We start from the raw sequence: 559 nt of genomic DNA, 5'->3' as shown, positions 1-559 counted from the left end.
TAGTAAAATGGTTGGTTTATTGTTCAACACCGGTGTTTGTAAAAAATGTACTCGCGCAGCAGAATTGTCAGAGGAAATCCCCGCTAGACAAGCTTGCGTTGATATGAAACGTCATCAATCATAGAGCTTCATGATTGGATAATTATGCTATATGCCGAGATTAACTATGAGTGGAAATATCATCCACATGTCTACGGCCATACTACGTTGAAAACACCGGTTCTCGTCCGATCACCGTAGTTAAGCAACGTCGGGCCCGGTTAGTACTTGGATGGGTGACCGCCTGGGAATATCTGGTGCTGTAGACTTTTTACATTTTCTCCCCTAAATCGATTGATGTTTACTTATTGTTCGTTAAAGATGTTTTTCTTTTTCTTTCTTTTTTCTCTTAACAGTTTCATTATGTACGGTTTTTTGGCACGTTATAATCGTCAACTTTTCACTAAAAGAAAAAGGACCTGGGCCTTGCACTGAGCAGTAGGGCCACAAGAAGCGTATGGTGTAGGCTTATAATACAGTGTTCGGGTGGTGTCTTAACAAATGTAATGAAAACATATGC

General features: G+C 40.3%; 1 non-coding gene across 1 annotated transcript; it reads left to right on the top strand.

Annotated features, from left to right (window-relative positions):
- The first annotated feature begins 189 nt into the window (after positions 1-189).
- Positions 190-308, top strand: LOC117120461. Its single transcript, XR_004447352.1, has one exon. It is a non-coding gene; the product is annotated as a 5S ribosomal RNA (ribosomal RNA).
- Positions 309-559: the final 251 nt, after the last annotated feature.

This window comes from Anneissia japonica, unplaced genomic scaffold (genome assembly GCF_011630105.1).
Source record: "Anneissia japonica isolate Jap-2015-1 unplaced genomic scaffold, ASM1163010v1 scaffold81988_len559_cov121, whole genome shotgun sequence".
NCBI lineage: Eukaryota > Metazoa > Echinodermata > Crinoidea > Comatulida > Comatulidae > Anneissia > Anneissia japonica.
Note: the sequence above shows the minus strand (reverse complement) of the source record. Positions and strands in the feature narration are given on the sequence as shown.